Source organism: Sciurus vulgaris, assembly GCF_902686455.1.
Source record: "Sciurus vulgaris genome assembly, chromosome: 8".
Taxonomy (NCBI): Eukaryota; Metazoa; Chordata; class Mammalia; order Rodentia; family Sciuridae; genus Sciurus; species Sciurus vulgaris.
The window spans coordinates 7,270,025-7,282,414 of NC_136468.1; the positions used below are offsets into that span (position 1 = coordinate 7,270,025).

Sequence of the window (12,390 nt, forward strand, 5' to 3'; positions counted from 1 at the left end):
GCAGTTGGGAGAGATGCGGCTTCTTTCCTGCACAAGGATATTGTGCAGCATACCTTTTTGGTTAGTCTGGCAGTGTCTTCGATCTCTGATCTCTGCATACCTGGACATGCCACAGACTCCTAAAAATGTGAGTTCCTTTAATTCCCTTATTCTGCCACTTTGCTTGTGGAGGGACTGTTCTGATTGGCTCCACTGGCAGTAGTGGGGGTGGTGGTGCTGGGGATTTCTTCTGAATTTTATTAAATGCAACCTCCTGAGTCCCTGATCTGCTCTGAATGTCCAGTATTAATTCCCAGTGAAGTTCCCCTCCCCTTTTTTTGACCCATCTTACAGAGAAGTTGCCTACCTGCTTTCTTGCTTTCATACCATGGTATAGCCAGGAAAGCAACCTCATCTATTCTGCCATGTTGAAATGCCCTCATTTTGACATAACCATATGTGCATGGAATATATGTGATTCTTTCAAAAGGCGATGGACACTTTTTACAGGGATGGTGGGTTGTGTTGTATTTATGTATCTTTTCTTGAAGGTTACTTGCAAGCAGAGTACTTTAAAGTGTGCATTTGGTTCATCTGTATTAGGGTGCAAAGATGTGTGCACAAGGTTGGCCACTGCAGTGTTGTTTGTAAGAATGAGAAAATAGACCAAACAGTACCCACTATTCTGTGTGGGTGCTCAGAACTCCACATGGACAGACTGTTTGCATCAACAGTATTTCTGTGGGCTATTAAGATGCCTGGCGTGTGGTGATCAAGGGCAACTTTAAGCCTTTTCCATTCTCTAAGAAACTTTCATCTGCAAATCTAATTAGAGGACACATTTTAGCTACAGCATCTTTCATGGATCCACAAAGACATGCAAATAAAATGGTTCTCAAAGATAATAGTCCTCGAGAAAATGCTGTATTTGTTAAGGTTGAACTGAAGGAGTTGTCATATAAACATTGTGTAGGAGGCAGAGGTGGCGACATCATGCACAGCATATTCCACTTTTCCCATCTAGATTAGTTTTCAAGGATGTTCTGGCATCTCAGTTTCATCAATTTTTGAACAATTTTGATTTGCAGTTTGAACTAACAATTTGAGCCAAAAATAAAAATAATCCTCAGCTTCTCCTGGTGGGACACTGAATCCAGAATTCAAAATAATAAGAAACACAGTAGAGTTTACCATTACTTTTTTCTCTCCTTGGCCCACTGCTGTCATGAATTAATTTCTACACACATTCCCCAGACTTTTGCTGATATGACTCAGCATAGTCTGTGATTATTTTGGCATTTAAACCTCTACCTGCAAGGTGTGACTCTTTAGTTGGCATGTTGGAATTTTCTGAATTTATAGATCAAAAGAAAGAGAGGCACAGTGCTGAGATAAGAGGAGAAGCAAGGGAGGAATAGCTCAGCAGGAGAGCAGGAGGGCCTCCAGCTGGCAGAGGAGGGTTGGAAGCTCTTGTGGTTAGAAATATTGCAGGCTCTACAAATCTCATGAATTTCCACGACAATTCTTAGGGATCTCACTTTTCAGATCAGAGCCCTAAATTGTCACAGCAGGGAAGCTGTGAATTAAATTGACATCATAATTTAGAGGTCTTGTAGATTCAAACACTGCCTGTAGTTTTCTGCAAAGTTTTATGGTTGCTAGAAATAAGGGATTTTTCTTTTCTAATGTCAACTCTATCCCTCTTTTTGAAAAAGTTTTTTCTATTATTTTTATTAGTGCATTATAGTTATACATAGTTATACTTAAGTTGACAAAATCAAACATACATGGAATTTGGTTTCAATTCCATTCCTACTCCTTGCCCCCCCTCCACCCTCCCTTATTCTCCTTCCTCTACTCTACTAATCTACTTTTCACTTCATTATTAATTTATTTTCCATTGGTGCTTTCTACATTGACATAAAGGTGACATTCTCTGAAGTACCATTTATATATACATATAACATGATTTAAACCTGCATGGCCACACCCAGGATGCTCCTCCTGGAGATGTCACTCGCTAGTCCTCTCCCATCAAACCCTTCCTTCCTGCCTGGGCACGCCCCTTCCTGTCTACACACCTCTAGGGATGACAAGCACCCTCCTCCTCCTTAGAACCTGGCTCAGTGTGAGGCCTAAAAGTCATGGATGTCTGCAGCAGGAACCTCTTTCACACTCAACTAGAGGAGCCAGAATCCAAGAGCTGTCTGCTCAACAGACCCTTAGGAAGTGAGGGTGGAGCCTGGGATGGGCAAGAGCAAAGCCTCTATGTTTCCCCCTGAAAACCCCTAACCTGACCCTCTGGGAAGGGACCCAGGGATCCCCTGTGCCTCTAGCAGCTCCCTGCAGGATCTGACTCACAGACGGGTTTGGGCTATGGCTTTAATCTGGGCCTGTGTTAGTCAGCTTCTCACTACTGTGACTGTTTTAGTCAGTTTTTCATCACTGAGACCAAAAGACCTGAGGAGAAAGATTTTAAGGATGAAGTTTATTTGGCGTTCATGGTTTCAGAGGTCTCATTTCGTGACCAGCTGGCTCCATTCTGCAGGGCCTGAGGTGAGGCAGAGCATCATGGCAGGAGGGTGTGGTGGAGGACAATGGGTCAGGACATCACTCCAGGAAGCAGAGAGATTCCCCCACCACAGACAAAAATATACACCCCAAGGCAGGTCCCCAGCCACCCCCCTCCTCCAGCCACACACCACCTGCTCACAGACACCACCCAGTTAAGCCCTATCAGGGATCAAGGCACTGCTCATGCTAAGGCTCCCATAACCAGTCATCTCACCTCTAAACTGTCTTGCCTTTCCTCACACAGGAGCTGAGGGAGACTCCTCATGTCTAAATCATAATGGTGACCAAAATATGTGACCAGAGTCACTTAGGGGAAGAGAAGTTCATCTCGGTCTCATGAATTCAGAGGGTCAGTCCATGGGCTTCTGACTCCAATATCCTGGGTCAAGGTGAGGCAGAACAGCATGCTGGAAGAGTGTGGCAAAGGAAATTGCTGAGATCATTGGAGGCAGGGAGGAGCAGGGACAGTGGTCGTTCCTCCAGGAACTAAATATAACCACAGTCGCCTACTTCCTCCAGGTATACCCCAGTTACCTAGGGTTACCACCCAGTGAGTCCATGCAAATGCTTCATCCATCACATGAATTAAGGCACAGATTAGGACGGAAAAGGTCCCGGAGCCACGGAGCCGCCGCCTCCCGGTCTCCCGAGCTGCGGGAGCCGACGCCGCGCCGCGCTGCCCTGGCGGCCGGGCTGCCCCTCCGGCCCTTCCCGGCCGCCGCGGCAGAGTCTGCGGTCCGACCGCGGCCCGCAGGAACCCCTTCGCCCGCCTGGACAATCGGCTGCGGGTCGCCGCGGAGGCCCGGGAGCTGGTTTTTAGATTCTAATCAAGAGAATGATTTGCCATGGGAAGAGACGTTATCCGAAAGAACAACAGTGACTGAACTTCCCCAGGCTTTGCGCCTAGCATTCTCTGAATCGGATAGTCTGTCCTCAGAAAATACCGAGTTACCCGTGGACTGGAATATTAACCCGACTCCTTGTCACCTCTTCTCAACCCTTTACCTGGCAGATCATTTGAAAGCGCAGGAAGAGGCTCGAGGTCTTGTCCAGCATTGGAGAGCAACAGAGGTTACTTTGCCTCAAAGTATACAGGATCCCAAACTCTCCACTGAGCTCCGTTGTGCCTTCCAGCAGAGTCTATTGGCTCCACCCAACCTTGTCTTGGCTACCACTGTTCCCTCGTATTGGAGCTGATAGAAAAATGATTGGAAAGACAAGCCCTTGGTTCAGTGATGGAACCGTGCAGCACATTTTAATGAGTGACTGGACTGTAAGCTTTACTTCTCTGTATAACCTGCTGAAGACAAAACTTTGCCCCTATTTCTACGTTTGTACCTATCAGTTTACTGTCTTGTTCCGAGCAGCAGGATTCACAGCTGTGATAACAGCTCTAATATCTCCTACAACTAGAGGTTTAAGAGAAGCTATGAAAAATGAAGGAATTGAATTTTCTTTGCCTCTAATAGAAGAAAGTGACCAAAAGAAGAAAGCACATGGAACAAGCGTGGGACTTGGGGAGGAGCAAACACTCAGTGATGAAGATGAAGAGGAAAGTTATTCTTGGCTGGAAGAGATGGGTGTACAAGATAAAATTAAAAAGCCAGATATACTCTCTATCACGCTCCGTAAAGAGAAACATGAAGTGCAAATGGATCACAGACCTGAGTCAGTTGTGTTGGTGAAAGGAGTCAACACTTTGACATTGCTCAACTTTCTGATCAACTGCAAGAGTTTAGTTGCCACCTCCGGTGCACAGGCAGGACTTCCACCAACCCTTCTATCCCCTGTAGCTTTCCGAGGTGCCACAATGCAAATGCTTAAGGCACGAAGTGTTAATGTAAAGACACAAGCTCTTTCTGGATACAGAGATCAATTTAGTTTGGAGATTACCGGTCCTGTCATGCCTCATGCTCTACATTCTATGACCATGCTACTCGAAGCATCACAGAGTGGGTCATTCTCTGCAGTGCTGTATCCACATGAGCCAACGGCTGTATTCAATATCTGCCTGCCACTGGATAAAACACTGGAAAAAGAAGCTGTTCATAAGGAGCTTATTAACTGTGGGCTGCACCCTAAGACTCTGGAGCAACTTAGTCAGATACCATTACTGGGGAAATCATCTTTATGGAAAGTGGAAATGAGTGACTACATGTGTAATTGGAGATCCTGAACACCAAAGTAAGCCGAAAAGGAATCTTTGAGGAAAAAAAGCAAGGAAATTCAAGATTCTTATACCTTTGGCTTTAAAGTTCATTTTGGAAGTTAAAGAAATGAATATACTTAAAAGATACTGAAGTGTTTATAAACATTAACTTTTTATATTAACTTTTATTACATGCACTGAGCAATAGCATTAAGGCTTTAAATCATTTTCCTTTTACTGTTTTAAACTAGATTTTCAAATATGAAGATGATGCAAACTTTTTAATATCCTCACATGAGAATTTTATATGTACACTGAGTAGAAAACAATTAAAATCAGTGTTTCCTTCAAAGTGAGAAATTGAGACTAAACCTGTAGCAGTTATTTCATGGCATTGTGACTGATGGTGTCAGGGCAAAGATAGTTATTTACCTAAAATTAACAGACTCGTTTTATTAAAAGTGGTAGAAAATAAACATAGGCAATTTGTGGAGCTGGTGGGTGATGAACCTACCTTATCATACTTCCTACTGATATATAATTCTTCTCAAATATAACTTAAGTTTTAATGCATGTTCAGATAAAAGGGTATTCTGTACTCTGTATAGAACAGTGTTGAATCATATGCCCAAATGTCATGGCAAAGTAGCATTTCATTTTGGTTTGTTTGTAGTTTGTTTGTTTGTTTGTTTGTGTGTGTGTGTGTGTGTGTAAAAGTATTTTCATATAAACATGTTTAAAAGATCAAAGGTAAAGAAATAGTATTAGTGAAGGCGTGTTTACTTTATAATCCAGAAAATAAAACACCACGTTTATTCCAGAAAAAAAAAAAAAAGGCACAGTTTAGGTCTCAGCTCCTCTCTTTAGAAGGAAAAGCCAAAATTAAGCCCAAGTGGAGGGCACCTGGATTTGGACCAGGGACCTCTTGATCTGCAGTCAAATGCTCTACCCCGAGCTATACCCCCTGCTGCTTAAGTTGGCCTTCATTATCTCTAAGTCCTATAGCCACACCAGACCACCTGTGACCTATGAACTGCTACTTCAGGATGGGAGCTCTTGGCAGTTGCCAGGCGAGGGCAGAGGAAACTCATCACCCTGCCACCTACAATAAAGAGGCTCCCCTCCTCAAAAGTCCTCAACCCGTGTCCTCCCAGCCTCAGGGCCAGGTGCAGGCAGAAGCCTGGAAGAGCACTGGCTGCTACAGTGGCCCTCAGAAACAAACAGGGGGCCTTCACGTGGGACCCACCCAAACAAACTCCAGTGACTGAGGTGTCTGCTCTGGCACACTTCCTCACCCTGTGCCTGACCTTCCTGGCCCAGCACTCAGCTCAGGGCTCTTTCTACAAAACCAAAACGTACAACAAAAGGCAGCCCTTTCAACGTCTTCTCCAGGTAACGTGCACTGCGAATGATGCAGAACGAGCCCCTCCAAGAACTAGAAGTAGACTTAGGAATCTGAGTGTTGAAGAACCAATACCTGCACAGCTCAAGGACCAGGCATGCTCCCAGCAGCTTGGCAGGAGCAGGTGACACAGACACCAACAGTTGGGACTCTGAAGTCAGACAGCCTGGGTTTTAGTGTTAGCAGCAGGACACGTCTCCCTGGCCTCATCTGCAAACCTGCACAATGGGACCTTGAGAGTACACACTTGCTGGGTTGCTGTGCAGGCTACATCACTTACTCCTGTGAAACACTTCAAACAGCACTGGCACATACCAGGTTCTACATACTGTGTGCTGAACAGAGAGGCTAACAAGGAACCAGCTCCATTCACCAAGGAACAGGAAGGAAACAGCAGTGGAACTCAACCTGCAGAGACCCCACGTGAAACGATGGGATGAACAGAGGATCTTCCATAAGAGGGACTAGAGGCTGAACTGAGAGCAGAGACTACCGAAGTGAACAAACAGATGCTGTGAATGAGTCGAATGACACATATCAGAAGTGAAAATGTGACTGACATGTTCTCATTGTATTCACTATCATGGAAGTATAGCTTACAGGGCAAAGTGTACAAAGCTCCATGTATGACGTGGTGGACTTTACACGTGTGCACACAGGAGTAAACACCTGATTCAAGACATAGGAAGTCTCTAGCACTCAGAGGCTCCTCTGGACTCACTCCCTATCATTCCTTCCTCCCAAAACCATCACCATAGATGTGTAGGCCTGCTCTGGAGCTGCATCTACGTGGAGTCAGACACGAATACTCTCTGAGTCTGGCTTCTTTCACCCCTCCTCATGTCAATAGGATCCATCCACCTGGTCCACTATGGCAATCCATTGTTATTTCTAACTCTGTGTTCCAGGGTCTGACTGATGCATTGTTTGTCTCTCTATCCCACTGTGGATAGACATTGCATTTGTATCCAGTGTGGGGCTCCTGAGGGAACAGCCACTGGGTGCTCTTGCATGTGCACGGACACTCTCTGGGATCTACATCCAGGAACAGAATTGCTCTGTAGGAGAGAATCCGTGTTTTCTCCATCGACGATGCCAGACAGGGGTCTACGGTGGTCTCACCAGATTCCAGAGCACCAGCAGGGTGAGCGTGGCCACACATCCTCACCAACGGGTGGGATCCTCAGTCTCTCCCATGCTAACCATCCTGCTGAGATATAGGGACCTCCTGCAGAGGTTTAATCTGTGTCTCCTTGAATGCTTTGGGGCCTGAGTGTCGTTCCACAGCTGTGGTCCAATGGGCACCTAGTTTGACAAGTCTCTGCTCACTCTTCTTCTGTACTGTCTGCGCTCTTGTTAGCTCTGTGCATGTTCTTCATACTTTTTGTCCATGAGCTCTTCTTCAATATTGTGTGCAGAATGGTGTCTGTCTCATGTACTGTAAGCAGGACAGGTATGTGGTGACTGAGGCATGTAGACATTGTATAGTGTTGAAATCAGGCTAAACATCTGTCTCCTCAGACATTTTCCTTTCTTTATGGTCAAAGCGTTCAAAACCTTTCTTCTCTCTCTTTTGAAATGCACGCAACACCGTCCTCCTCCACCTCCATCCTCCAGTGCAACAGAACAGGGGAACTGACTTCTCCAATGTGTCTGTTAGTGACCAGGAGTTCATTTTCATGTGGTCACTGGTACCAGTCTGTGTCTTTGGGGGACACTGTGCTTCCTGTGTCCAGGTTAAGGGGCTTTTTCTTCCATTTTCTTCACTGACTCCCCAGACTTCGCTGTCTGCCTGTCCCTTTGAGGTTCGAGTCACACTGGGAACCCATTTTTGAGTGCAGAGTGAGGCAGAGGCAGGTGGCTTTCTTTCTTGGTGGCCACTCCAGCCCCCCACACCATCTGCTGGACAGCTGGCCTTTCCTCACTGCCCTGCAGACCACGTTGTCCATCAGTCAGGTCAGTGTAGGGCTCTCTGCAAGGCATCTGCTCTCACCTGCTGAACCCACCTGTGTCTGTGCTGGCCAAGGAAGCCCTGCTTCCTGTGCTCCAGTCCCTTTGGAGATTTGGCAGACAAATCCTCCCCTCCCCTCTTCTTGTCTGTCTCAACTCTTTGGGCTACTGCCCTTCCATCCCATCTCCACACCCTGCATGTTGAATTTCTCTCTTTCTTTCTTGATAGTTTGATGAGATTGCGTTCACATTCTAGATAAATTAGGGAAATCGACATGATTGTCATATTGAGGTTTCCAATCCAATATTGTTCTATCTTTTCAGTTTTTGTTCTTGAACTTGCTTCATTTTCTAAAATTTGTTGCTACTACATTGAAATGCAAATAATTTCAACTTTGAATCGAGCCACATTGTTAGACCAGCTAATAATTGTAAAATGTGTTTAGAGATGCTTTTGTATTCTACATGTACAATTGCATCATCTGCGAGTAAAACAGGGGTTTTCTCCTTTAAAACTGTATATTTTACTTTATGATTTTCAAGCCCTGACTGATATCTCCAGCACATTAAGAGGAACAGTGGTGATAATAGACATTTTTGCCTGGTTTCCAGTTTTCAGGAAAAGCTGTCAACATCCCACCAATGGGTAGTATCAGGTTCACGTGTTAGATAGATTCTTGTGACGTGTTATGGAGCAGGGACGCTTGTCCTGGTTGGCTGTGAACCTTGTAGAACCCGTAACAGTGTACTGAATCTGATGATTGTTTCTCTTCTTCTCTTTCAGTGAGCACAGGAGTTTTCTCCTTTAATCTGGGTCTGAGCTTGGATTTCTCCAGAAGTGAATTTAATGGCAAGTAGCTTATCTGGGGGATAAATCCAGGAAACCCCAGTGGGGAGTGGGTCAGTCAGTCAGAGAAAGTAAGGAAGGGAAAATGGTTGCATACTGGGAAAGTTGGTATCACAGGCACCTGGAGCATCACTACCTCGTGGGATCGCTGAAAGTGCATGCCATGGCCTGGATCACATTCCCTGAAGGACGAGGGACTGGGGTGTTTATCCACCAACTCCCAGCAGGATAGGCTGAGGGCTGCTCCTGGGGACGGGGTGCGCTTTCCCTGTGAGGTTCTGGGGTTGCCTGTTCTGGCAGCCTGAGTCAGACTTAGTCAAGGTGGGGACAGTTGCACTTGGGATGTGAGCACAGACATGAAGAGAGCTGATCCATGGGCAGTCAAACCTTTACCATCAATAGTCACGGGCCAAAGTGCAATAACAGAGCTTTAGAAAGGTTGAGCCACATTTGCATTGGTGGTCTGAAATTAATTTGGTTGATACATGTTTTTATTAATTTTTTCATTTGTTCGAATTACTTGCACATGACAGTAGACTGTATGTATACATTTTGATAGGTCATACATAAATGGAGTTAATTTCTCATTTTTCTGATGACAATATTGTGAAGAGAGAGCCTACAGATTTGGAGAAAATCTTTACCACATGCACATCAGATAAAGCATTAATCTCTAGGATATATAAAGAATTTAAAAAACTTAACACCAAAAAACCAAATAACCCAAGCAAAAAATGGGCTAAGGAACTGAACTGACACTTCACCGAAAAAGATATATAATCAATCAACAAATACACAAAGGTTCAACACCTCCAGCAATTAGAGAAATGCAAATCAAAACTACTCCAAGATTTCATCTCACTCCAGTCAGAATGGCATTTATACAGAATACAAGCAACAATAAATGTTGGCGAGGATGTGGGGAAAAGGTACACACACATTATTTTTATGTAATGCTGAATTTGATTTTGGAAACATTTGTTTATGGTTTTAAGCATCTATGTTAATATGTGAGCCTGGTCTGTCATTTTCTGATCTTACACAATCTTTGCTTTCTTTATACCATGTTTAACTACCTTACAAAATGAGTTGGGAAGTTGCCTTTTTTAGTTTTTATTCTTAGAGGTGTTTGTGTAGGATTTACATTATGTTTTTCTGAAATGTTTAAACAAACAAGTGTTGAAACTACATATGTGGAGGGTTTTTCTTATGTTTTAAGGCCCATTTTTTTGAACTTTATTTATTTATTTTTCTGAGGTGCTGAGGATAGAACCCATTGCCTCTCATATTCTAGGAGAGCTCTACCACTGAGCCACAACCCCAGCCCCATTCTTCTTATTTTTTTAATGACAAAAAATTTTCATCATGAATCAATTTCTTCCATAGTTATAGGATTGTTCATGATTTCTATTTCTTCCTCTGATGATTTTGGTAAAACTAAGCCAGAGAATGATAACAAAGATCAAGGTGTAACTGTAAATAGGACTTATTAAGGAGCAGTTCAAACAGTTCATTTTGAGATATTACAAGGAAATATGTTCTTGGGCTGGGCACAGTTGGGCACAGCCTAGCAAATCTTCCAGGAGATACATATCACTCCTGTTCTTACAGGGACAAGGACGGACCACCTTAAGGTAGAAGCTTTCTGGGCATAAAAAGGCTTTATTGGTAGTTAGGAAAGTGTGGATCTTTGCCCTTACCTGCTTAGGAAGTACATATACTAGGACCTGGATCTGCTCAAATATTGAATTTTCCATAGAGGCAGATCAGTCCTGCTAAACTAACCAGAGTGGATTAGTGAGAAGGGAGAGAGAATCTGTACCATCAATCAAAGGATTTCTCTCTCCTTGTGCATGTTGTATTTTTCTAGAAAATTTTCTGTGCCATCTTATATTGCTTTATTGGCAAAATTTGCTCATGATATCATTTTAAAAACTTTTTTTATTGTAAACAAATGGGATACATCTTGTTTCTCTATTTGTACATGGAGTCAAGGCATACTATTTGTGTAATCATAAATTTATATAGGATAATGTTGTTTGATTCATTCTGTTATTATTTTTTTCCATTCCCCCCACCCCTCTTTTCCCTCTGTACAGTCCTTCCTTCCTCCATTCCTACCTCCCTCCTTAACCCTAATCCTAAACCTAACCCTAACCCTAACGCCAACCCCTCCCCCCCCCCCCCCGATTATATGTCCTCATCTGCTTATCAGCGAGATCATTCGTCCTTTAGTTTTTGAGATTGGCTTATCTCTCTTAGCATGATATTCTCCAGTTTCATCCATTTGCCTGCAAATGCCATAATTTTATCATTCTTTATGGAGGAGTAATATTCCATTGTATATATATACCACAGTTTCTTTATCCATTCATCAATTGATGGACATCTAGGTTGGTTCCACAATCTGGTTATGGTGAATTGAGCAGCAATGAACATTGATGTGGCTGTATCTCTGTAGTATGCTGATTTTAAGTCCTTTGGGTAAAGGCCGAGGAGTGGGATAGCTGGGTCAAATGGTAGGTCCATTCCAAGTTTTCTAAGGAATCTCCACACTGCTTTCCAGAGTGGCTGCACTAATTTGCAGCCCCACCAGCAATGTATGAGTGTACCTTTTTCCCCACATCCTCTCCAACACCTATTGTTGCTTGTGTTCTTGATAATCACCATTCTAATTGGGGTGAGATGGAATCTTAGTGTAGTTTTGATTTGCATTTCTCTTATTACTAAAGATGTTGAACAGTTTTTCATATATCTGTTGATTGCTTGTACATCTTCTTCTGTGAAGTGTCTGTTCATTTCCTTAGCCCATTTGTTGATTGGGTTATTTGTATTCTTGGTGTAGAGTTTTTTGAGTTCTTTATAGATTCTGGAAATTAGTGCTCTATCTGAAGCATGAGTGGCAAAGATATTCTCCCACTCTGTAGGTACTCTCTTCACATTACTGATAGCTTCCTTTGCTGAGAGAAATCTATCCCAGTTGTTGATTCTTGCTTTTATTTCTTGTGCTATGGGAGTCCTGTTAAGGAAGTCTGATCCTAAGCCAACAAGTTGAAGATTTGGACCTACTTTTTCTTCTATAAGATGCAAGGTCTCTGGTCTGATTCCGAGGTCCTTGATCCATTTTGAGTTGAGTTTTGTGCAGGGTGAGAGATAGGGATTTAATTTCATTCTGTTGCATGTGGTTTTCCAGTTTTCCCAGCACCATTTGTTGAAGAGGCTATCTTTTCTCCATTGCATATTTTTGGCCCCTTTGTTTAGTATGAGAAAATTGTGTTTATTTGGGTTTGTGTCCGTGTCCTCTATTCTGTACCATTGATCTACCTGTCTATTTTGGTACCAATACCATGCTGTTTTTGTTACTATTGCTTTGTAGTATAGTTGAAGATCTGGTTTTGTGATACCCCCTGCTTCACTCTTTCTACTGAGGATTGCTTTAGCTATTCTGGGTTTTTTATTCTTCCAGATGAATTTCATGATTGCTTGCTC

At 43.4% G+C, this 12,390-nt stretch overlaps 1 pseudogene across 1 annotated transcript; it reads left to right on the forward strand.

Moving 5' to 3' along the window:
* Nucleotides 1-3,111: 3,111 nt before the first annotated feature.
* On the forward strand, nt 3,112-5,521 carry LOC306668932 (protein downstream neighbor of Son-like; annotated as a pseudogene). The gene has a single exon. The product of its transcript is annotated as a protein downstream neighbor of Son-like (transcript).
* Nucleotides 5,522-12,390: the final 6,869 nt, after the last annotated feature.